The 25,901-nt window shown below is 38.2% G+C and overlaps 1 protein-coding gene across 1 annotated transcript in view; it reads left to right on the forward strand.

The window, feature by feature from the left end:
* Positions 1-25,901, forward strand: part of LOC114069742 (spondin-1-like) — a 114,390-nt gene that overhangs the window by 28,013 nt on the left and 60,476 nt on the right. The gene's annotated exons all lie outside the window — the stretch shown is intronic.

The following is a 25,901-nucleotide window of genomic DNA, read 5'->3' on the forward strand; positions in this document are numbered from 1 at the left end:
CAAAATAAACATTGTGGCAATGGAAAACAGTACTTTACACTTCAGTAATGAACAAAAATATGTCTTAAAATTATGAATGAGTATTTACTATTTAGATGCACTCAGCAGAATGTTTCATGTTTTGCTTCGTGATGAATCACCTCATTTTGTGTGTTATACAAACATCTGAATATATACATATAAATATAAATTATAAAATAGAATATATAAAAATGTACATGCTGTTTCCCTGTTGATCATTATTTATGCATCACAAGCATGCTTTCCTTAATAATCTGCTTTCCAAAGAAAATAATATGTTCCTTAATTTTGAACACTGGTAAGAAACCCTCTGTACCTACAGTCATTTTTGCTGCGTTTGTTTGGATCTTTCCTATATTTGACACTTCTGAGGGTAAAGTCAGCAAAACTAAAAGAAATGTTTAAAATTATATTGTTGATTGATCATTCTCTTTCTTGGTAAAGAGACAGCATTCTGAGAGCTCTGAGGTAACACTTAGCTCATATGCAGAGTTACATAGAGAGATGCAAAAAAAACCAAAAAAAAGATTCGATTATATTTATATAAACAGTGTAAAACAACCTCAGACTGTTTTGCTCATGAGAAAACTTGTATAGCAAAAGGTTTTATGCACTAAATTTCATTCCCACTTCTGTGATGCTTAAGTTTATATAATCATGGTAGAAGAACAGCTGGTGTGTTGGACATGAAACTCCCAAGGCCAAGAAAAATAAAATAAAACCAGCTTATAACTTAATATATAAAAGGGAGATGAAAGGAATGCGAACAGGAAAAAAAACAACTTCAGTGTGGAGGGAAATGTGATGATTGATATTATTTAACCCATAATGAGCCTTGGTGTACCTGGAAAGAGAAAATAGGCCTTGATCCTTTGCACTTTTACAGAGAAGTAGCTGCATTTTGTCCCAGCGATGTGATACAAACCCAGATGGTTTAAAATTACAGCAGAGTATTCCATATCCCATATGTAACTTATCATTTTCGCTGCTGACTTGGGAAATCAAGATTTTTCTCATAGTAGGCCTACATGAAATAAAGAAAATCAGATATAGCTACTGTCTTTGTACTTCAAAAGTTGATTTCTTTGCACAGTTTTCACAAATACTTTACAAATTGGGGTTTGGCACATCTCAGTTGTGACTATACAAAGATTAGGTGTGCTCCTAAAGCAACAGGGTGATGGGAAGAGTAGGGGATGAAGAGCAAGTAGAGGTGCAGCTGTGAAAGGTCACGCTGAGTACGGGGAGAAGAGGTGGTGAATTCGGAAAAGAATGAAAATCACGGCTCTCTCTGCTTTCCAAATCTGGGTGCCTTATCACCACATGCCACATATTTGTAAAAAGGGCATGTATTTATACACTGGATTCGAATCAGAGGTGATTGTGACTTTTAAAAGTACATCAAGTAGGTAACCGGCTGCAGTTTCAGGGGCTGCTGAAACTGGTCATGAAATTAATGAATGTCTCAGTTAATTTCAGCATCAGGATGTCTGATTGCATCAATCCTGCAGTAATTCCCTAGATTCTCCTCACTCAGACCATCCAAGCAATGACCCAGTGTTATAACTGGATATTCCCTGCAACAGTGCAGCGTTTCATCAAATGCCGTAACATTTTCATTGAGTTTATTTGACTTTTTAACATATGCTTAAGCTGCCCTAATATTCTTTAGAGCTTTTGAAGTAAAATTCTGCAACCAAGACAGCAGAGCTAGTAATGCCAGGAGCTGATTTGCTGACATTTAAATCAGGCTGCCTTTTTTTTTTTAATTGCACCTTGTGCCTTGTAGTATCCTTACCTACCTTGAAATTTGACAACAGTTTCCTTCCCCACATGTCCTAATCTACCTCAGGATCTATTTGTCTCTTTTCCATTTCTTATTTTACCTTTCTTTCCCCTATCTCTTGTCCTCCCAGCCTTTTGTTGTGGGTTGATGGGAGGATGCAATTCATTAAGGTCATGGTCCAAGCAGCTTTGATGTTTTTGAAAACACAAGAAGAGCAATGTCTGCGCTTTATTCTGATGACTGGACTCTAAGAGCTCTGTGCAGCATTTTCCCAGTGGGTAATGCCCTTCTCACAGGGCCAGACTTGGATTTGGGAATCTGCTGTGTGTCTGCTGTGCAGTTTCTAAGGTGAATATATAGACATATATAACCAGCATCTGTGTCACTGACATTATCCCAGGTTTTATTAAGGAGAAAAAAAATCTGTCTAGTGATTTTTGTGATTTATTACCAAAATAATACCATGTGTGAAACAAAACAAACAAACAAACAAAAAAGGTCTCTCCTTAAAGGAGCTCAGTTAAGAAGTGTCCTAACAATTATGTCATTAACTTAAGATTCTCAAGCGTGAACGTTTCTGCTCCCCATATGACAGGCTGCTGCATCATCATCAGCTTTTTTTCCTGACTAGGCACCTTTGAGTGCTCTGATTTGTGTTGTTACTGTAAAGAGCCTGTGTGGGATTTTTGCATGGATGACCCTGGGCACTGTAAACTTGCTTTGTAGTTTGTTTATCTGGGAGAACTTAAAGGAACTAATCAGCCTTTTTGTTAAAACTCTTCCTGGCGGCCTGAAAGCAAAGCCAGCAGCACATAAGAGTTTTACTAAAACAATCTGTCAAGTGCTTGATGGGTACAATAGGATAATTCATGCGTTATACTTCAGGGGCTATAAATGAGCAAACAAAGGATGGAAAAGGAATTATGTGAGGAAAAGAATGTGCACTGACCTCGCATATCTCTGAAATATATTCGCACTTTAGTCTTGTGTTTAGAAAGCCTGACATCTCCAGAACCTACTATTTGATAAACTTCCCTGTCAGAAACAAATACAGAATATGAAAGGAAAATCAAAGTGTGACTGGTGTGTTTAAACAAATGAACAAACAAGTACAGTTAAAACATGAATCAGAAGGAATAAAGTGTAATGCTAGATGCCATATCCCATGCAGATGAATCAAGATAAAAATAGAGACATTGATTTAAATATCTCGCACCTTAAGATACCTCATGTGGTTTTTCCTAATTATTTTAGAATAATATTTATTTTAGAATAAATATTAAGTCATTTTGCCACCTTTTTCTTTTTTTTTTTTTTTTAAAAAACCAGGATAAGTAGTATTCTGTGCCTTGCCACCTTCTCCAGGAAGTTCAGTTTGTACTCTCTGCTTGTTCCCTGTGGACACATAGGTGACATTCTTTCGGGTTTGGTTTAATGCTCTCTGAAATGTCAGTAAGTGGAATGACTTTTTAGATTGTCTTTAGTGGCCTGAGATAAAAGCTGACTGTGCCTCCAGACCTTTCAGAAGGGCAAGTTCTGCTTTCCAGGAAGATACTTGTGAAGTTTTTGGCACTTGATAATTTAAGTTACGTGTATGAATTGAAGATGAAACCTGAAATGTAAAAAAAAAAAACTCTATAGAACAAAATGTATAATTGCTATGATTTCATCCGAATATGATTCCATCCTGGCACTTATCTTCACAAAATAGTTCTGGTATGGATTTTTTTGAATATATCCACAAAATTAAAAAAAAAAAAAGAAGAGTAAAAATTATAGTAAATTGCTGGATTGATCCTGATTCATTGATTTAATTTTTTTTTTTTTAATGGGGAAATGTAATTTCAGTATTTCAGTTGAACAGTTACTGTTTTATTACCTGTTTGGTAACACAGTGCTGTGTTCTTCCACAGAAGAATGGGGTCATTACAGTTTTCTGACTGATAGTAAATCACCTGAATTACAAACAGGAACCTTCAGTATATTGGTCCCTTTTTGTTATAGTGCTGGGCAAATTATCGTGTTTACTGAAACAAGCTCAAAATTCTGCTTTTCGAATCACCTGTTATTGTGTGCTTAGAGAAGTTAAAATTAGCCAGCCAGCCAGGGAGGTTCAACCCAGTTGCACTTTGTGCTTGGCAGAACAGCTGAAAATTCTCCCTGAACTCTTAATCCTCAGAGCCCAAGAGCCCCTAACACCTAACAAAGTCTGACAATAGAGCTGCTTGGCACTTGAAAGTTGCAATCCCTGTCGAAATAATTTAGTCTGCGTTTGTTTAAAGCAGCTAAAAAAAATTAGTGGCAACATGTTTGGCTTGGCCTTCATTGCAGGAGGAGGTTAGAACACGTACAGGATCTCAGGTTGTTTTGCCATGTGTTACTATTGGTATTTCTGCCTCTGTTTTTACTCGTGGAAATCACAAATCGGTCAACTGGGATGTTCACCTTCGCTTAACCCAACCTTCGGTGGGTGGCATCACAATATCCACAGAGCCCCCCTTCTCCTCAGTCTCTCTAGGGAGGGCATTTTTGTTCCCTGCTGGATTTCAGAGGCACCTTGTTGAATGACAGGAAATGTAATTGTGGCCAGAAAAATCTAACAGAGAAAGCACAGTTGTTCTTCTTCCAAACAACCCGAAAGCCCTTTGGGATTCTGTGCAAAGCCCATAGAAGTTTTCAGTAGTTCTGGACTTGGTCTAACAGTAAAGTAGAAGAACACTGTCCCGGCGTGATTTCCTACTTAATTACAACCTGACAGCATGGTTTTAATGTGGTATTTGTTCTAATTCTTGGCAGATCAAGCCGCTCGATCGTAAATTGGTATCTAGACTGCTGTTTGCTCAGTTAGACTCCTCTGCACTCTCTGCATACTCCTCTGCTGTGAATTATGGCACTTTTTATGCTTTTTGAAAATGTTAAGTGGTAGATTTTTCATCCTTTCCTTTCGGAAGGTATACCTGACATAAGACTTTTAAATCTCTGGCATTTTGGTAATTAGAAGCTTTGAAATCCCTTTTTGCTGCACTAAATTTCATGAAGTGTTTCTGCCAAAAAAAAAATTGCTGCCTACTTATGTCATAAAGAGAAACTTTACGTGCCAGTAAATGTACAACAGGGCTCAGAACACTTCTTCTAGGGGGGCTTCCATCTTTTTATAAACTTATGTTGGAAGCCGTAATTAGGATGTTCAGTTTGTGTTGTTTTCTTTAAAAAAAAAAAAAAGAAAATTGTTCATCCTAAGTAAATTCTTTTTTAGTACCTGATGATCATAAACATATGCGTCTCTGATAAGAAACTGATGTTGCATCCTGTGCCACTTTGCTCTTGGTGGCCACAGGATTAATGGCTGTGACATACCAATGTAGACCAAAATATGACATCCATTTTGAAAAGACTCGTGTTTAAAAGGGGCCTTTTTGTTCCCTGACAGCTGTTGAAATGCAATTAAAAGATTAAATATTAATATTTCATTTTCTTCTATATCTTGGCTTATAAGGCAGATCTTTAGAGGTCATGTCATTTTAAAAGGAAAGCCAGAAAGAGAAAATCAACTTTTTTCAGAGGTAACAGTAAGGAAATTGGGCTTCTACAAATCCTTTTCCTTCTGAAGAAAGTGTGGAAACCCCCGAATTTCAATTTCTTGTAGAGTTTTCCTTCCATATGCTTATATAAAACAACATAGTACTCTGTCAGAAAACTAGTATTTGGTTTCACTAGTTACTCTAGTCTCTAGCTGTAATTTTATTGCAGAAGTTTTAATTGCTTATGCAAGTGTTAAGCAATCATACAAAAAGGTAAGAAACATTCAGCTATGGAGGTTAAGCAAAGGCATGTCTTTTTTAATAAAAAATTCACTTCCATTTCAGTCAGAGCAACTGTTGTTTTATTGAATGAAATAACCCTGTAAATACTGGAAAATATGTGTGATTCACACTGACCCTGAATAGTACAAAAAACATCTTTGGTTAGTCTAAAAACCATTGAAGTTAAAGACTCTTTCACAAAATTAAGTTCTGATGAATTGTTATTTAGATGGTTGGCCCAGATATTTTCTGGGCCAAAAATGAAAGATTCAAGACCCTTTCAATAGTTCCCTCAGTCAGCCAATCAAAATGAAAAGAAAAATTACTTTTGCTTATTTGAGTGCTCTGAAAATATCATTGTGCTACGGATAAACTCTTGGTCATTTAGGCTGGATATTAGGAAGAAATTTTTTTTACAGAGAGAGTATCAGACATTGGAATGGGCTGTCCAGGGAGGTGGTGGATTCTCTGTCCCTGGAGGTTTTTAAGATGAGAATGGATGTGGCATCAGTGCCATGGGCTGGGAACCACAGCAGTGTTGGATCAAGGGTTGGACTTGATGAGGTCTTTTCCAACCCGGCTGATTCTGTGATCGGAGGACAGTCCTTGTGCCACAGTTGCCCCATGTGTGGTTCTCCTGTTTGGAGGATTGTGAGAGCTTGCAGATATTGAACACTCTTTGTGCAAAATGTCTTTTCTATTGTTGTGGTAATCTCCCTGGTTTGGAACACCAGGCATAATAGAATTTTTTAAATTTTATTTAACCTTTGCTCAAAACTTCAGCGAAATAGTGGCTTTGTTAATGGTGCTTTCTTAAGTTTTGTCAAGTTGCCCTTTGCCAGATTTAGTAACAAGATCGGGGAAATGCTGTAAATCTGCTGGAAACTCACACTGTTTGAGAGCAGAGCTGTAAATGTGGTTACCAGTGCTCGTTTGGTTTTGTGGGACATCTTTAATCTGCTTGGATTAGTGATGTGCAGAGCTAGGCTGGGGTGTCTCACTGTCATAGACAAGTGATGGTCCTTTTGATCTGAGCCCTTACCATTTGACAATCAGTAAGACACCTCGATTTTCAAAACTCCAGACTGTGAGCTCTCATCTTCTTAATGAATTCCAGGGGTTTCACACCTTTAACTTTTATGGGATTCTTTTAGGTTTTACCTTCTGAATAATTACCCAGTAATTGATAGGAAACGCTTTGCATGACCAAATAATGAGTTATGGTGTTAACAGTTAACTCATCATTTAATTTCTCTTTTATTTACCTCAATTTTCCTTGCTGCTTATTTTCCTCTAATCACCACAGACCCTACATTTTTATTATAAACCAGGAAGAAATACATCTTCTCAGTAAAATCAAACAATCACATTCTCTCTCAGTAAAAAAAAAAAATCTTCAACCATTCTTCTTGCAGAAGACAGACCCTTCAAGAAAACAAAAAAGTACTAGTCTTCTTAGTGAATTTTGATGCAAAGTCCTGTAGAAATGGGAACTACCAAAGTTCCTACTCGTTTTTTTGATATCTGTGATAGCTGAGAGGCCCATCAAAGCTTGTGAAGATTTTCTCTGCCTCTTTGATAGCTGCCTGGATTGCAGTGAAGCAATGCTAGAGGAGGGTAACTGTTGCTTCTGATAGATCTGTTCGTTTGGAGGGTATGCAATAAATTTAGCTCTCCAGTACACAGACATAAAAGTAACAATATGATTGGATTGCTAGACATTATTTCCTAATTTTAGTATTTTAAAACAGTATTTTTAAAATATATCTCTTCATTTCCTGCAGTTAGATTTTATCATACTTTTCCGCTGTCGCAGAATCGTTACCCTCTTGTAGCAGATTCGTCCAGTGGAAAGATGTGATGAACCGAGTTTCAAATTAACTTCTTCCAGTCCTACCACTGTAGTATTTTTAAAACGTGAGCACTTGAGATGCAACGATTCTTCTTGTGCTGCTGATAACGAAGGACAAGCTCCTTCTGACAGCGGAAGTTCAGCACTTCCAACGCCAGACTTCGACCAGAGATATCTGTCCTATTACTTGCAACTGTTCTGGTTCAGAAAGGCAGCTCTAATTCCTAACAGGGCACAGCAGATGCATTTCAGGAGCGACCCTGAGGCTCTCAGGAACTGTTTTGCAGCGACACAAGCAGAATGGCGAGTAACACAAACTGCAGAAGAGGGAACTCCAATAACGTTGTCTTGTTTGACAGGCAGGCGTAGCAGAGGTTTAAGCTCCTCCTTCCGTGGGAGGCACTGCTTGAATTCCTGTTGCCTTTGGCGAAGTCTGCTTTTTTAAGGGTCAGATTACTGCTAAAGATTAACTTAGGAAAGAGTCTCTGAATCCTTTCCTCTACAGTGGCTTGACCTGTGATTAAAATGCAGTGGCCGAGTAGCCAATGGCACTGAGCTGCCTGCTAAGGAGGTGCTGCAGAGGCTAAACAAGGGCCTGAACTCTCATTAGCAGCATTTGTCAGGAACCACAGGATCTTCCCTTGTTCCTCTCTCTTGTTGCATTGTAAATATTGCTCAAAGGAAACAGCATGAAATGACAGCTGAAGCTGGAGAGTCCTACTAGCTCATTTGGCTTGCCAATGCTTAATTATTCACACAAAATTTAAACATAAACTAAGGAAAAAGCCTACAAGGCCAAGTTCATCATTCTGGCATTAACTTTTTTGGGGGGAGGTGTTGTTTAGGAACCTCAGTTCAGAACTCTGTTACTCTGTTTGTACCAAATGCCTATTTCCACCTAAAATTCAGCAGCACACTTCAAAAAAAACCCCAGGTACAAAGATCGTACATATTTCCAAATACATGCAAATATATGAGAGCTACTTGACCTGTGCCCTTTTCTGAGACAGTTCCTTTCAGTTAAATATCTAAATCACACATACTTATTTCAAACTCTATTTTTAATGTGCAGTGAAAAGGCATGTTCAGGTTTTAATGTTACATGTGTGTTAATGTGTAATGGATCCAATGGCCCAAGGCACTGAGTAGGGAGGGTATATTCATAAGTCTTTATTTAAAGTTTTAGCTTTGTTTTCTTAGATTGTTTTTCTAGTCTGAATCCAAAAGCACTCTAATGTGCTGTAGTTTCTTATTTAAGGAATACTTATTTTTAGCATGGGGGAAGACTGGTCTTGTTAGCTCAGGAAAGAATGACATTCTTGCAGACTTTAGTTCACTTTGAAGTTTACAAGTCAAACATTGAGATAAATAACATATACATTAAATTAGGAACTTTCTGTATGTGCTGAAGAACCAAGAGTTAACACAGAGCTTGAATGAAAATGTCTGTTATTGTCATTAATAGCTGGTTACAAACTCTAGATTCCTTTTAAGATGTTGTTTCTGGATTCCCCATCAGTCATCTCTCTCCTTTTAATATGGCTCAACTTCAAGCTGAGAGTGGGTTTAGATCAGATATTAGGAAGAAATTCTTTATGGTGAGGGTGGTGAGGCTCTGAAACAGGTTGCCCAGAGAAGCTGTGGCTCTCCCACCCCTGGAAATGTTCAAAGCCAGGTTGAACAGGGATTGGAGCAACCTGTTCCAGTCAGTGAAAGGTGCCCCTTCCCAGGGCAGGGGGGTTGGAACTCTGTGATATTTAAGGTCCATTCTAACCAAATCCATTAAGAGTTCCCTGTCCTGAGAGCTACTGAACAGAGGCATCTTGCCCTGAATTACTGGATGCAGTATCAGTGCTCATTAGATCCAGTTGAAAGGTTCCTCAGGACCCTTAACAGTTCTTCACATCTCCCCAGCAGGTCCTTCCTTGGCTGCAGGCTCAGGGATTTCACTAAGTGAGTTCTACAAACTTTCTTCCTCCAGACCTTCACTTCAGGGTGAAATTCCAGGGGAGACGAGTTTCCACTTCTGTATGGGCTAGATAGTGTAGATAGTGTGTTTGTAGTGAAGCAGAAGAGAGTTTATTTATATGTCTTCCTTTACTTATCTTGTTCCTTTGACCAAAAAAAAAAAAAAAAAAAAATTACTGTCTATTTGGTTTGTGGAATCCCATTTATATTTTTGCAATACCTTAAGGACAAATTCCACTCTATCTCAGCACTTTTGCAGCAATGTTAAGGAAAGTAGATGAAAAAATTCATTTTCACTGAAAAAAAATAAGGAGAAAGCCTACTGTGTTCCATAGACCCACAGTTGTTTTAAATGCTTCCCTTTTCAAAAGTTAATTATGTGATTGCTGCATTACTTAAGAGCTGAGAAGAACATATCTATAATGAGCAGAATCTGAATAGATTTTTAATGCATCTTTTTTAGCTCTCCCTGTGGCTAGGAGTGCTTATTGAGATGTTCATTTACAATAGATTACTGCTACTTTTTTTAAGTACTTTCCCACTCTCCATAATTGATGTATTAGTATATCCCCTAAGCATATTTTCTTGCTCATCTTTACTCCATTAAGATTAAACAGAATGGTCATTAGATCATAAAGAAATAAAATATTCACTCTGCTACTTACTGCAAAAAAGCTGCTATTATCTGTCAAACATAAAGATTAACTTTACCTTCAGGTACATTTTTAATGATCTTTTAAATATAGCCCTGAACCAGTGTAACACATAGGAACAGATGAAGAACTTTCTTCATCAGGGGGAAGTATATCTCAATTAGGCGTCAGGCCCAGAATTCTTTTGCTCAGCCCGTGCTCTTAGCTGGGAAGATTTTTATCCGTGGTTATCTGAATTCGTGACACAGTTGCAATGCAGGTGGAAATTAGGGAGACAATTCGTACTTTATTGCTTGCTGTAGACTTTTTAATAGGTTTTAATTAAGATGTCAAGGATCGTGTTCTATATCTATTTTTTTGTTCAAGTAGCAGCGGAGAATATGAGTTTGTAAAGATATGAAATAACCCAATTTTCAGTGTGCAAGCATTTAATAAAGCACTTGCAAAGAGGTGTTCAATCATGAAACAAACCCAGTATTTTATGCTTAGAAATCCAGTCTTTCAGAACAGTGAGTTTCCCTCATTCACTATAGTCCCTCATTACTTTTCTCCACTGCTCTTTTCTTCTAAGGAAGAAAAAGAGAATGTTTCAAATGGTTAAAGTAATTTTCAAAGGACATGGGGAAGACAGAAGACACTTCTGTTTTATGATTGAATACTAATAGATATAAAATACATGAAATATCTGTAGCAGCATAACTACAAAGCTGTTCTTGAAGGTAAGGGTCTTGTTTAGTATCCACTGAACTAGATAAACTTGCAAGAGCAATGTAGTATTAATGAGTGAGTAATTATCATAAGGAGAAATTGCAGTCAGATTTATTTTATTGATTAGCTCTTTATTAATGCTGTCGGGTCTCCAAAGCTGCAGTGTTCGCAGACACTCAGAGAAGTATCAATATTCACTAGTTTTGATTTTTACTGAGTGTTAGAGACCTGTCCATCAGTGCTCGGTTCTGGGCCATTTTTCTGCCTGCTCTGAGATTAGTGAAAAAATTTACAATTTGATGTTATTCAGGGTTGTAATGAAAACCTTTGGGATATGCCAGCTTATATTTATTGTATCAGCTTTTTAAATGATGGTGTTAATGTCTGCAGCACTTATAGGGAAAAGTCCTCTTCCCAGGAAGTCTGGTGTGCTGTAATGGCATCTGTGATTCCATTTGGTTGGATCCTGGATCCTTTCTTGGGCGTGGCGATCCCAACATGATATTTTGATTCTCAGAGAAGGAGGGGTGTTAGCAGAACTACTGCCTTGGACTTGTGAAGGGCAAACCTTTAGGCCTCTTTAGGAGACTGGTTGAAAGAGTCCCTTGGGAGGCATTCCCAAAGGGCATTCCTCAGGAAGGAAATCTAAAAAGGCTCAGGAACAGGCCGTGCTGTGTGCTGAAAGACAAGCCAGAGGGGAAGACCAGTGTGGCTCAACAGAGAGCTTTGGCTGGAACTCAGGGGAAAAAAAAGGAGAGTTTAGGACCTTTGAAAGAAGGGACGGGCAACTTGGGAGGGCTACATGGATGTTGTGAGGTTATGCAGAGAGAACTCAGCCTTTAAGATAACAATTCTTTGCCATCAGCTCAACCATTTACCTTCAGCAGTGCTTCAGTTTTGCCAGCTGCAGAAACACCCCTGAGTGCTCCCAGATCTCCAGGGCCAGCTCAGCTACCCACAGTAGAGTTCAGTTCAGGTGCTGATCTGCTCTCAGAAGGAACAGCTGCCTTCTCCCAGGCTGGGGAGGAAGGTGCTTGACTTGGTGTTTTGACACCTCTCTCTGAAGTGTGGTCTGCCTTGTCGTCTGCCTGGGAACACAGCCCCTGTGATGGTTATGGCAGATGTTGTTTCTTCTTTTTGTCAGTTTTCCTTGGGTGAAAACACATCCCTCACTCATTATGTAAAACAGATAATTAGGTGATTACTTGTGCTCCGTTTAGCAACGTGATTGGAAATGTGCCGCTCCTGTCAACGTTATAGAACAATCTTCAGAAGAGGGCAGTTTGCTCAGAAGATGCTCTTCTGCTGCCACCCCCAGTACCCTGGAGGCCCTATTCCCTCTCTGCTGGTCTCCTTGAGTGGATCCCACTGTCAGTGCCTGGATCTTTTTTTTATGGCATAGGACAATTACATCTACCTGGCCCAAGCCTGTTGCTGTGCCCCTGCCTCCCCTCCTAACCAAAGGCCCTGCCAGAGCTGCTGGAAGTGCCCTTGACCCCCTCAGTGGAGCTCCACTGGAGACAAGGGCTGGAACTGAATTCACAATAAATAATCAAGATGATTTTATCCTTTGACACTCATCTGTAAATGTTTTCTACCAGCCTGTAAGCAGTGCCATTTCTCACGTACTTGTTGTGCAAAGTAGAGCAAATTAGTTCCTTACCTGTTCAACCTTGCCTTTACTTTCCTTCAAATCTTTCTATAACTGCTCTGAAAAACACTTCAGTAAACATATATCAGCTTTTTTTGAAGTGGTTTTCCAGGCTTCTCTCAAAGAGCACCTGAGTTTCAACCTCTCCCAGGCTGTATGCCATTACTTGGTCAGTTCTTTTGTACTTAACTATAGGACTTTCCAGAGTTTATAGGGTATACATATTCTTTTCTTTAAATAACTGTTCAGATGAAGTGAGATAATTCAGTTGCAGGCCATTCACTCACCCATGATGCTACAGGAGAAGATTTTTCACCCTCTTTTTCTTTCCATGGAAGGTATAATAAACTAGCTTGTAGGCCCTCTGTCAGTTTTTATTTTTTGCCTTTATGTCTTTATAACATCTGTTCCAGGAAGAACCAGGCTTTGTTTCAATTCTGGTTTGTTTTGACCAGTGCATGCTGAAAAAAAAAAAAGATACTGTGAAGAATTGTTACATTTACAAGTAAATTATATAAATTCCTGGATACTCATAATACATTTTCACTGCCCAGATGGTAACTAAACCCTCTAACTTTCCCCATGTGCTGGTGACTTTTCCTAGAAACAATAATTGCAATACAACTTCCCCCCCCCCACACAGCAAATAACAGTTAAATGAGTGGCCTTTCACAACTGTGACATTGGAGTGTTATCTTTTTGATAAAGCAGGAAAAATATCTTGCTCTTTACAGAAAACATCAGAGCTTTGTGATGCTGCAAAGTTTAACTTTCTAGTAGCAGAGGAGATTGGTCTTGTCCCCCTAATACAACACTGCTCTGTGCTTGAAGCACCTGAAGTCAAACTTCAACCTAACACAAAAAAAAATCTCTGGAATAAGGGGGTTTGAGAGGAGCAATAGCCTGTGTATCTGAATTCTTATAGCTGAAGATAATTTTGTTTTTTATAACCTTCTGCTGCTGGCGTGCAGTGCCCTAAATTCCTGTGGATATTTGTGAGGCAGCAAACCTGATTGCTACCTGTTATTTTCCTCTTGGATGAGCTTAGTACTTTTCCATTTGACCTTGTGTAGACCCAAGTTGTTATAAAGGATTGAGAAGAAAGAAATTAAAATATAGAAAAATAAGGGGATATCCATTTTGGGATAAAGCCCAGTGGCTTTGCACCTGACCGAGTCACCACTAGGCTTGACATTGCTTTTTCCGTGGGATAGTCCCTTTTGTCCCCTGAAATTTATATCCATTTTGGAAAAAAAAAACAAAACAAAACAAAACAAAAAACCACCAGGTAATTTGTACTGCCTTTCTCATTATGGTGTTAGGAGAATAAATTAAAATGTATTCATTTAGGACATGCTAGTGAAGCATATCAAAATGCAGGGGGAAGGACTGAATTATAGGGTTTTTTTATTCATTGTGCTTAACTGGTGACATAATTCCTCAATGTCATCATTAGGACAAGAATTCTCTTCCCAGAGTAATGTCCAGCAATATTTTCTGTTCACCCAAGATTCATCTAGTGGTTTCAGAGCATGTTAAAAACATTTAAGAAATTTCCTAATGCTCAGACCAGTTGGCTAAAGGGCTTTTGTCAATGCAGAGCAGTTAAGTGCCTTGCATATGCTATAAATCAGTGACAAAACTGGGAATTAACTTTTGGCCCAATTTAAGGACATTTGTAAAGCTTTTCATGGTTGCTATGGAGAAATATTTCTTTATCTCCATCAATAAGTATTTTTATGTTGATGTCTCTGCATTGTGTGTTATCTCTAAGGCTGAATTGTGAAAGAGGAACATTGTGTTCCCTTTTAAAGCAAGAGCTAAAAGTCAAAGGGTCTTTTCTTTGGCCACTGCCTTTGAATAGTGTTTTTGACTGTACATGGTTTTCAGGGTTGCTTGAAACTAAACTCTGATTATGAGGTGAAAAGAGCTGAAAGAGCTATTTTCAAAGTTTCGTTTGCACGAGAACTTGATGCTTAAGAGTTAGAGAGAATATTAACTAGTCACATCGCATGGGTAACGTACAACATATTTTCTTACTATTCAAGAAAAGCGTCTTGATGACTGTTGGAGGCAGAAAACTAACATTTGGAATTCCTTGGCTCTGGTCATGTTATCCCATGACACTGGACACGTTTGTGCTGACACTCTTAATGCCACCATGCAGGAGGCTGGCAGTGAGGGGAGAGATGGATCATCTGAATGTTTCCAGGGCAAAAGGCAAACCATTTGGTCACCATTTGAGGAGAAATATGAGATTCTGTAGGAATGAATTAAAATCCTGTTAACAATTCTGCTCATCCCCAAGTGTGAATGAGAAGAGTTTGGTCAGTTCTTTATATATGATGGTCAATACTTGAAGGTACTGCCTTAATTTCTCTTAGTTTGTGAGGCATGAGAAAACAAGATGTGTTCTAGGCAGCAGGATAATTCTATTTTCTTCCCAGTGTACGAGAAGAGAAAGGCTGCCATGTGTTGATGAGATCATCACTTTAATAGCAGCCATTTATCTCTGAATGCTCTCTGGAGGTAAACACAACAATCACCTCGGAAGTTAAAAGCATAATTCAGCCTGGTTGCTCTCTTAATCCTGTTCTTACTGAGGTGGATTGGTTCAACTGATCTATTTAAATGGTGATGAACTCAGAAAGCTATCTTTGTCAAGAGTGCCTTTTACATTTGTTCTACCTTGATTTAGGATTCAATAGCAAATGAAACAAAAAAAAACCCCAAAACCACACAACCCCCCATCTTTTTAAGCAAAAAGGCTGATTGGGCCAAGAGGAAACATATGGAGGGGAAAAAAAAGTGCATTCTTCTTAATGCTACATTTGGGAAATGCAAAGCTGGCAAAAAGTGATTTTTCAAATGACAAAAAAAATCGTAAGTTCTCATCTGGAATGCCACAGATCACTGCAATCAGTTTGGGTTCTAGAAATAGTGCTACTTTAAACACAGAGTAAACTGGTTGCTAAGGAATAGGCAGGTTGAGCATTTTCACATTACAGCACAGGTTAATACCTGTGGGAGAATCTTTTTAGAAGTTGAATTAAAATGAAGTTTAGAGATAAAATTATTCTCAAACTCAAGAGCAGAGTGGTCTTGCGAGGACTTAATCCAACAGTCTGTCTGATATAAGCACGGATCATAAACTTTTCTGCAGCTGTTTTGGTTGCTGGTAGAAGGGAACCTCCTGCTTTTGCCTCCGTAAGTTCCATTTTGCACTGGGGAGGGTGAGTGTTTAATACACCCCAGCTTTTGTTTCCTGTTCCAGTGAGATTTTTGTACTTTCCTCTAGTGCAGCAGCAAAGAGCCCATCTTGTTTCTTTCTCTTCCAAGTAAAGAACAGAGCTGCTGTTCCCTGTTCCCTTTCTTTTGCCTTTTCTGGGAGCTCAGCAGGATCTAAACCTGAGAATCACAGTGTGTTGCTGTGAGTTTTGGGGACGTGAGTGTTTGGGTGTTGATTCATACGTATGATTTTGTCGAGTCCACTCAACCAAACAAGGGTCATCTCAGTATTAAATGAAAGAGTTCTCTCTTGAGATGTGTTTGTAAAAAAATATCTGGTTTAAGGGACATTTTTCCCCTCAAAGAAGACACTTTCACAATCATGTAGGATAATATTAGCTTGTCCAAAATTCAGACAAAGTTTCCAAGATGTCTATCAAAGCAGTTTGGGTTTTCTGACAGGCATTTTCACAAATTTCACCTGTAAATTTTGCAAACAAGGCAAATAATTTCATCAGAAAGCTTTCATATTTGTCAATTTGTATATTATTTCCATAATTATTTATTCCCTAATATCCTTCTGCTTAATAAATGGCTCTAGAAGTTTGAGCTGTTAAAGTTTTTTCCTCTGAAATAGAAATACTATTTAAAAATAGAAAGTACATAATTGTCTACTTATCATAGGCTTTTCCTTTAAGTTTTCACATTTACTTGAGTTGAGTTACTGAGTTTAATAATGGTCAAGAAACAAGTATAGAGATGAAAGAAAGGGATAGTTAACACGGAGGAGAAATGTATTGATTTAATTAAATTTCTGTCACATGCCCTAGAAAAAAATCTCAAATTAAAGCCCAGTTATATTGGTTAGATATTTCAGATCTGACACAAATGAAGTCTTTATTAATTCCTTGATTCCTAATTGTTTTATTTGCATCATAGCACACCATAGCTCTTTGGGATGGTTCTGCTCTTGCTCCCACTGCAATTACTTAGGACTTGGCCACAGGAGAGAGAAATTCGAGCCTGTCTCATTAATTGCTCAGTTTCTTTTAATAGCCATACATCACCTGCAGGATTTATTTGATGACCACTGCTAGTGCTCTTGTCTGAAGACTCAGTTCAAAATGTCTTTTATCTCACGACACATCTTGAAGGGAAGGACCTGCTCTTGTCCCCAGTGAATGCACGAAGAACTGGGCACGGACAAAGTGGTTTGTTGAAAGGGCGTGGTGGAAATCTTTGGTGGAGCAGAAACTTGCTCCACCGCTTGATGTCTAATGCCACCTCTAAGAATTTGATTGTGCAGAGTAAAAGCCAAGACTCGGGCTGGAGGTCTTAGTTCTTGCCCTGCACAGCTCTAACTTCATCGTTGCTGTATTTGTCTTTTTCTCCTTCTTGACTCCCTTCAAAGGACTCTTTGTTTACATCTTGTTGATTCGGTTTGGTTGGGGTTTTTTTTCCCTTTTCTTTTTCCTTAATTTTATTTTCCCATCTTCCTTGCGTGCTCCTGTCGCTCGCTTTTCTCCTTCCTTCCTTTAGAATGTAATTATTTCCTGGAAAGAAAAAATTTAAAAGGATGTAGTTGAGTTGAGCTGTTCCTGCCCTGCTGGAGTTACTTCTCTCCAGTCTTTTCTGTGAAGATTTGCAATGCAAAGTGAAGGGTTGTGTTAAAAGAAAAAAAATTTTTTTTTTTTTTAAAGAGGTTTTTAATGAATTTGAGCAAAATCTTTGACTCTTCCAGTTTTATATGCAGGAAAATTCTCAGACCAACTCATCCTAGATTATTAATAAGATTTCATGTTGGTAAAATAGGTTGCTTTTTGGGGCTTTTTTTCCTCCCCTGGTAATTTTACAGTTACATTGTATTTTATAAGGTTCTTGAAGGAGCATCTGAAAATGTAGCATCACTACCATGTGGTGAAGTAATTTATAGAATTAGTGACTTCCAACAAAACCAACCACTTGAAATTAAGAACAGAAATGCTTTATTTTATTTTAATCAAATTCAAATACGATGATTCAAACAGGCTCTTGTTTTCTTCCTAAATCATTTCTTGGCTAACCTGACATTTTTATTGCGATGGGACTAGAAAATCTATTTTGTGCATTGAAACGACCAACAGAAGGGACATGAATGAAAAATGCCCTGTTCAGCCAACACTGGGAATCCAAAGAGTTAATGTGGGGTAGGAGAGGAGCCAAAACAATTTAGCTCCCAGAGCAAAGTTTCTGTTGAGGAAGACGAAGTCCCCCTGACAGATGATGGAAGTCAGATAAGGAGGAGTGCGGTTGTGCTGAAGCAGCACACTGCTACGATCATGTCACACTAATGGAAAGGAAAATTACCCTGGCAAACAGCATATTTCCCAGCTTTGCAGAGGGGAACTCATTTCGAGTCTTGATAGGCAGGATTCCCCCAAGCAAATATCCTGAATCACAGATCAGCCTCCCCGTCTGCGGTGCTGATGCTCTCAAATCAAAGCTAATAGGAGATCATTTCTCTCTTACCTTGGAAGCTGTTCTTCCCTTCGTTTGCCAGTGCACACATTCCTTCCAAATCACACTTTGAAACCCAAGGGAAAACAGAATGAAAAGAGTCTCATAAACACGAGAGAAACTCAGTTAGCCAAAGACTTTTTTTTCAGAAGAGAAATAACTTCTATCCAGAGTGGCAGACACAATTTTGGATTAAGATCTCTGAAAATGTCAATAGATTTTTGTTTGGGTCTCCAGGGAGAGCATTTCAGACCTGATGTCCTTGCCAATTTTAAGACAATAAAATCTGAAAAGAGCTATATGAATGGGAGAATTTATTTATTTATTTATTTATTTGGCTATAAGAGTGTTGCGGTTCTCAGCTGTGACTGTCTCGCAGTGAAATTTTCCGTACACGTTTTCTCTTCCATCACCAGCTTTTTTTTTTAGCTTTTGTGCTGACCTTGCTGAGTTATGCCACTCTCGCTGCCCATTATCAACCAAATGGGTGAGGCCAAGGCTGAGCCCTGCTTTCTCTTGGCATGCAGGGAAAATCCGTGCAGCAGTTCTGCTGATACATCCTTGTTTTGGCTGCTGCCTCACTGCGTGTACAGCTCAGATCACCACAGGGCTCTGAGCGTGTGGAGCTGTAAGCACAACATGTCAGCCTGTTTTTAGACCTGTGTCAGCTCACATCACAGCCAGAAAAGTTTCTTATTTTTCCATGGAAATGTTATTAGGGCATATCTGCCTCCCTACCAGCACTGATTTTGACCCTCAGAGCCTTTGGCTTCCTGTGAAATTGGACTTTTGTTTAAATGTTAATAACCTTTGAGTGGTTTAATGCCATTGGTACCGGGCTTTCAAATGCAAAATTGTGTCAATAAGGTGGAAATAAATTTAAGAGGCTTAATGGCACCTGTGGAATAAAGTAGCTTGTCTGTGACCTTCTCATTAAGGTGTTTGCTGACAATGCAGACTAATTTAATACTACTGTGTGAGGAATTACTTTATTTTAAAAGACTTCAGCAAATTTTCATGCCTTTATCCGTCCCCATTTTGCCTGGCTGCTAGAACCTGTCTACTTCAAATACCTTATCTTCCTCCTTGACAGGGAATTTCTAAACATACATAAATCTGTGCCCCTAATTGCTGTTGAATATTTTTTTCTGACAGTGTTTCCCAGGAAACAGTCTGAACCATAAAAATATCGTAACTGGGAAGTTTAGGCACTTCTGCTGTCTATACCTTCAGTCTTTTCTTCAGATTTTTGCTTTAGCCACCTTCTTTTTGAAAGAATTAGTGTTTTGAATGTAAAAATAATGATCAGTTAGACTGAAGTTGAATCACTGGGTTTCTTCTGAGTCAGCTCCTGCATTACATCTAAATGGAGCGTGCCTTGATGCATCAGTGGAAGCACATTGTGCTGAAATGCAGTGTTTTGCATTATTAATACGCAGCACAGCTCTGATTTCATGCCTAAAATAGTTAAATAAGGCAGAGTAGTTGGTAGGTCTCAGAGTGCTTTGGGTGTGTCAGGATGTCACATCCGCTGTGGGGATGAATTTCGGAGGTGTGAGCCTGGCTTGGGGCATTTCAACACGTAGTGATTTTCCAAAACCACAGTGATTTTCCAGAAGGGACCTGTTGGTGTGTAAATCAGCTTTTCTTACTGATTTTGTGTTTAGATGTTGGGAAATGCAGTTAAGGCAATCATTTGCCAAAATTGGCTGAGAGTGAATAACTTTCTGGGAATGATATTTTTTGTCATGCCGCACTTCTTGCTGTTTTGACAGATGATGGTAGTTGTAGCAAGATTGAAATAATGTCTTAGGTAGACCCTAATATTTATTAATTTTGTCAAAAAGTGAAAGAAGTGTCAGTTACAAGAAAAACCTATCACAGGATAATAAACCTCTCAGTTATAGAGAGCTCTTCTTGATTTATCAAAATCATTTAAAGTCCACTATAAGGCAGGTTTTTTAAAAAAAGTAGCTATAAGAATTTGCTACTTGACAGTACATGAAATTCATAGATTGTAACTTGAGCAGGAGTATGATCAGCATTATTCAGAAAATGCCTGTTGCCCTTTATTTTCCTCAAGAACTGCATCTTGTATTTCAAAAGGAGTTCTCAGGTTCTTGACATAATCAGATTTTTTCTGGTATTACAGCTAGAATTACTCTTATAATCTGTTTTTCTGTCACTGACCCTACGTTTCAGGAAATCACAACACAGCTATTAACATTGACTATAAGGTGAAATGCAAGTGCTCAGCATTGGAGTTTGTCTCATTTTAAAAAATCAGTTTTATTTTACAAGTGTTTTTTTACACTCAAGTGAAAAGTAAATATTACCCAAAAAAGTCTATTTCAGTTAAATAATTTATATTCAGATGCTTCTTATATCTAACTTGAGTTTCTAATGATAGTATGAAGTTCATACCCAGATAATTAGTAGGCAAGTCTTAGGATTCCAAGTAAAACAAAAATATTTTGAATACAGGTAAGATAGCTTGGAAACAGTGAAAACAAGTGTGGAAACTGTTGGCCGCCAAATGTGTATACATTAATAATGTGCAGTTCCCATGCAATTTGAAAAATATATTTGCATGTGCAATGAAGTTGATTTTCCTTCAGAAATCACACTTTTTAAGTTCTAAACTTAAAATATTTCTTCAGGGTAATTCACAGAGAAACAACAAAATGTCACCAGTCATGGAATATCAGTGTGCCGTGCAACTTAGGGATAGGGCAGCTGTATTGTAATTCTTTTATTATCTTCAATCACTGTAGGCTTTTCTGTCTGTTTTTATCTGATCCTATGTAGTAGAAAAAAAATATTAATGCTTTGGAATGGAGCTGCTTGGAATAAAGAGAATTTCCAAATGCCTTAACTCTATTTTCATCATTTAACTCTCTTCCAAACCTATTTATTGTTTTGTATATTCCAGAACAAATTAGGGGTGTCCCTTGATCATATGGTATTAATAGAATAATGTACTTGTAGCCAGAACGAAAAAGGAGAAGAAAATAATCAAAGCCAGTGAGATTCTCAACTTTAAAAGTTTTGAGTCAGTTTTCTTTGATGATTAGTAAATGTATTTCCCTGCCCAGGTGCCTGTGTTACAGAAAGTGCTGAGCACGAGTAAGTTTCTGTGAGAAAAATGTTGTTTATTATTTCTACCACTTGGAATATGCAGATTTGAACAGAGTGAAATGCTTCAGTCACTGCCTGCTTTTGCTTTCTGCAAAATCCTGTCTCTTGGTACTGAATTAGCATCTGAGACTGAACCTTCCAGCAGCTCACTGGTGGTGGTAAACTCCTCTGGATGTGGGATCAGATATGGTGTTAGGTAGGTCACTTTTCCTTCTTGTGCAGTTCACACCAGATTACCTGGGCATTAAAGCAGGATTTCTGCTGAGGCTGCCTCTGGAGAGCTGAAAAGCCTGACCACGAAGTTTCTTCTGGCCTTTTGACGGAAAAGAAAGGCAAATGATGTGCACTGCCAGGCACTGTGGGCCCAGCTTCCATCCCACTGGAATGCTGCATCCCCAGGAGGTTCTTCCGCTAGAGTGGTCCCTGCTGAGGTCATAATTGCCCCTCCAATTTTAAGAATGTGGATGCATGAGATTACAAGATCATTTTTGAACGCCATTTTGCTGCTCTGTGTTACCAGGTTAAGGTGTTGAAAACACTCAGGGTCATGAAAGTAATTTTAAAATCAGTGTACAGGAACAGGTTAAAATGAAGCTTAGAAGAACTGAAATCTTCCTCTTTCTGTGAGCGCTCGTTTTTTGATTATATTTCCAATTATTGGACTACAACTAAAAGAAGTGGATTTGAAAAAAAAAAATTTTGTTAGATTTTGAATAGAACCTTGGATGTTGTAACAGTTTTGATAAAAATGCAAGAGTTTTAACTTCACATAACCTTCCATCTGCCCAAACTTTACACCCTTCTTTACTCTCTAGTCTCTAAATCCAAGACTAATCCCTGTGTTCGTCACAAAGTATTTTAGGATAAAATATGACTGGGAAGCAGCTTGCCTCCTGCTGGCTCCAGTCTTATATATATATATATCTTCAGTGCACTGTGGCCCCTTCCTTAAGCTGTTGAATTTTATATTCCCTGCAGCGTGTGCACTACTGTGTTCTGCATCTGTTAATTAGCCAGGGCGTGTGAACATAAACGAGATCCCAGCTTCTCAAAGCACTTAAATGCTTGCTTTGCCTTGTCACATGTGTTCATTCTTCTTTAGCATGGGTCTTGAACTGTGACACTGCAGTTGAAAGATCTGAAAAGCGTGGATATTCATTTTTAGATTGGTTTCCTAAGAAACTGCGGTTTACGTGGTTGTGCTGTTCATCTGTCAGCTGTGGATCCGAGAACTACTGAGCAAACGTGAACAAAAGGCAGAAACTGAAAATGAATTTGTATTAGAAGAAGACAATTAGGGAAAATTGTCAGGAAGCTCGAGGGGAAAGATGCAGATGAATTATCTTCCTCTGAGAAGGGCAGAGAGGCACGACAGAGAGAGATGTTCCCTTTCAGGCTCTCTGCTTCATGCAGAGCAACTAAGCAAACTTCAAGCTTGCCTTCTTGCTCCAGTCACGCTCAGACACTTACCATGCTAATAGTTCCTATCAGAACAACGTACAACCCTTCCCTGAAGTGCCAATGAAAGATTTCCTGCTTTTCCACCTCACACTTCGAAGTGGAGCTCGAGCAACAGGAGCGTCTTCCGCTGCTCTCGCTTTTCCGTACGAAGGAACGTAGAATCTTGTGGTGAGGCGTTGTCCCTGTCCTTGCTGCTCAGCTTCCCTTGCCCTGGGCTGTGAAACTTGTGAGGATAGTTCTGTTTGGGAGAAGCTTGTGGTAAGACTGCCTCTGGTGTTGTACTCTGTGTGGCAGATCAATCAGCTCAGGATGAATCCCCGCCATGGAACTGGTGGATTTGCTAAATTGGACTGAGCTAAAGCAAACTCATCTCCCAGCTAAACTGGAGGGGGTCTCAGATGTTTATTTAGGTGATAAAGCCGGAATCTTTTGAAAGAAAATACTTGAACTTTGTTGAAGGACAGACCTGCTTCAGATTATGACCCTCTCATTAAATGGGTATTGTCAGGTTTATGTCAGAGAGCCTGTTAGATTGACATGTGGATTCCTCAACTGTCTCAAAACCAATAAAGCAGATTGGTGAGTATCTGATTTCATTACTTTTCTATGCATCAGTTTGGACACCAACAAAAGTTTCCCCATTTTCCTTGCGTACTGTGAAGAATTATGGAATATTGCTTTTTATCTCCAACAATGCAGAATGGTCAAAGTATGGAACCTGAACATTAATGCCATAGCTCAGCCTTTTATTATGCTTCTTGTGCTTTAGGTAGCAGCTTTCAATTTCTTTAGTCAGCACGTTCAGGCTATCTTAAAATTCTCAGATATATCAGTATCATTTCTCAAGATTTAAGTTCCTCCAGTGGCTGGATTGTGGCTGTCCTCTACATGATTGAGTTTAGGGATCAAATTTTCAGTGAGTACAAAAATAACTCTGGTGGGTTATTGAAGTAATGCTGATTTAAAGCACTCCACGATTTGCTTCAGTGGTTAAATTTAAAATGTTAATGGTCATTAAAATAGGCCTGTTAATTTCTATATGTATTACAATCCCATTTTCTCAGCTTTTTAAATTTTCTATTCTTGGTCATTAAAGTTAATGTAGAACCTCAGGTTCACTACTGTTTTCTATTCTATGTGCTGAGTATGCCTAAAGTTATGTCACTCCTGCTACAAGGGCTTTCCTCATCATTTATGATCAAACAAACAAACATCTTGTCCTGCTGTCCTTATTGCCATCGTTCAAATCAGGCATTCTTTGAGAATGTATTGGAAATATTTCTTTTCCCTAGCATCATCATCTTATACAGACTTTAAAATTTTGTTTTTAAATAGTAATTTCACAGCCTGGTCATGCCCTAGGGAGTACATGACACATTCAGACACCACGATTCCCAAGTGCAGCATCTAATACCCATCAGGTTTCTATCAATCCTATTTATTTTCACTTTCTGTCCTTTAACAAATACTATTTTCTTCTTCATTTTTTTTACCTACTCAAATATTGATAGGATACTTACTTTGATACAAGACTTACTGTCGTGTTGCTGGTTTTATCAAATGTGTTTTATATTAATTGCTCCATTTTCTTCGAAATCACGCTGAAACTTTAATTCTTTATGAAAGAATTGACTAAAGCTCTGTTGCTCTCTTCATAATTCTTCTTTTGAAGTACATCCCATGAGATATATATTACATATATATTCACAAATATGACAATAAGATGATGCTTTATTTTGTCCAAGACCATAAATACAGGCTTTGTCATCTACCACAGTAAAGGTGTTTTTCTGTGAGTGCTTTACTGAAAATGGGAGCCATCATTTTCTCCAGAAGAGAGAGCAGAGTCTTCATCTAATGAGATTACTGCCTACCTGTAAATGCTGCTTTGGAAGTTATATGTACATTATACCTTTCCAACACGTTTAGTGTTGAAACTTCTTGTATTATAGTATTTTCTTTTCTTCAGTGACTCAAACAGGATTAACCCAAGTGCCAAAAAATTGCTTGTCTTTCTGTTAAGTGCTGTGGACTGCAAGACTGATGTTCAGTGCACTGAGCATTACTGTTTCTTCATTTGTCATTAATCAATCTGGTAAATTAAATAATGATGAAAGAAAAAAAAAAGTCAAAACTGTGTTAAGCCTGGACCAAATCATATTTCTTAAAACTTCAGTCCATAGAACTCAGCAGCTGTATAAAATGTAAAGCTTCAATTGCAATAACATGGGAGGGGGGAAAAAACTGCAAATGATTCTGGTTTGGGATACTTGTTATGCACTGAAGGACCCACTGATCAGAAAAAAAAAAACCTGTGTAAAAGATCCTTAACCAAATGTTAGGAAAACAGTATAGTTGGATGCTGTTGATAGATCAGGCTTTCTGATAAAAGAATTAATATATTTAGCTATATATTTAGGAGTAACTTGAAGGCATCAAATATTTGTTGTGGTAATTCTTGAAAACTTAAAACCCCTTGGATTAACTAGTATTAATTACATTTTTACAATGTAGTGACTTAGCTGTGCTTTTACTACCAGATAATGGAATCAGTGGAATTTTATAACATCTGTCAGGGGATATTCTAAGAAACCAAGAAATTGCTTTCTTTTTAATTAAAAAGAAGGAAATTCTGATCCAATTTTACAAGCATAAGATAAACCCTGCTACAAATACAATGAACAACTGAATTTCTAGCAAAGCTGCTTAGTTCTGTTAGCTAAATATTTTGTAAAGCTGGTGTTTTATGTTGTTAGTATTAGGGCAAATTTACTTCAGGGCTGAAGCAAAAGTAACTGAAGAACACATTTTCATTGTTCTTCAAATTGAATGAAATATTTTTAAATATCATTAAGATTTTAATGAAAAGGGAAAATGAAAATCTGAGGAAAGTAAGGGAGAGGAGAATCTTGTGGTGGCAGATCTGACAGTTTAGACCATTTTGTCTTGCTATGCAATTACAATTTTTAAATTACCAAAAATACATCAAAGCAAATCTACACCAGTAATACACCAGTATATTTCCAGATTATAACAAGGAGAGTGTTATGTATTGTCAGCAGCTTCCTTTCAGTGAATGATAGCTCTAATCCTTGAGGTAAAGAAGATTTTTCTTTAGCCTGCGTGCAAGAAGCTT

This window comes from Empidonax traillii, unplaced genomic scaffold (assembly GCF_003031625.1).
Source record: "Empidonax traillii isolate 1590-97213 ecotype Southwest subspecies unplaced genomic scaffold, ASM303162v1 scaffold1351:size124891, whole genome shotgun sequence".
NCBI lineage: Eukaryota > Metazoa > Chordata > Aves > Passeriformes > Tyrannidae > Empidonax > Empidonax traillii.